The sequence below is a fragment of the Etheostoma spectabile genome, chromosome 2 (assembly GCF_008692095.1).
Source record: "Etheostoma spectabile isolate EspeVRDwgs_2016 chromosome 2, UIUC_Espe_1.0, whole genome shotgun sequence".
Lineage (NCBI taxonomy): Eukaryota > Metazoa > Chordata > Actinopteri > Perciformes > Percidae > Etheostoma > Etheostoma spectabile.
The window spans coordinates 25352375-25352897 of NC_045734.1; the positions used below are offsets into that span (position 1 = coordinate 25352375).

Consider the following 523-nt stretch of genomic DNA (forward strand, 5'->3'; position numbering starts at 1 on the left):
ATGACTTGATAATGTAGAACAGAGTTGTTATTTTTGTATTCACACAAATATTAGCCATCACAAAGTTCAAAATTAAGACACCTTGCTATTCCCATAACAAACAGTCTCTTTAACAGTAAATACTCAGTATTGTGCGTATAATCAAGTATTGGGCGTATACGCAGGTAGTGTGTAATGCGGAGTATTGATGATATGTACCTGAACCTCTTAAACAACTCACATTCTCAGCACTGGTTTATTTCAGAAGAATAGTGCTCCTGTACATTAGTAATCAGTGTTATTACATCAAATCATTTTGGCTGAACAGAACAATCTTTTGAGGTGCTTAGATATTTCTTTCATTTTGAGCCCGTATATGAGTGGGTTTAACAAAGGATGATACAAAATTATTTGTAACGTCATTATTAAGCGTGCAGTTTTAGGGAAATTGGATTGCACTCGAGCTATAGTTATATCATATACAAGCAAAATGGAGAAACTGATTAAAACCAACAGGTGGGGTAAACAGGTCTGTGCAGCTTTT

General features: G+C 34.8%; 1 pseudogene; it reads right to left on the reverse strand.

Moving 5' to 3' along the window:
- The window catches only part of LOC116701933 (olfactory receptor 8G1-like), a 20955-nt pseudogene that overhangs the window by 17122 nt on the left and 3310 nt on the right, over positions 1–523 (reverse strand).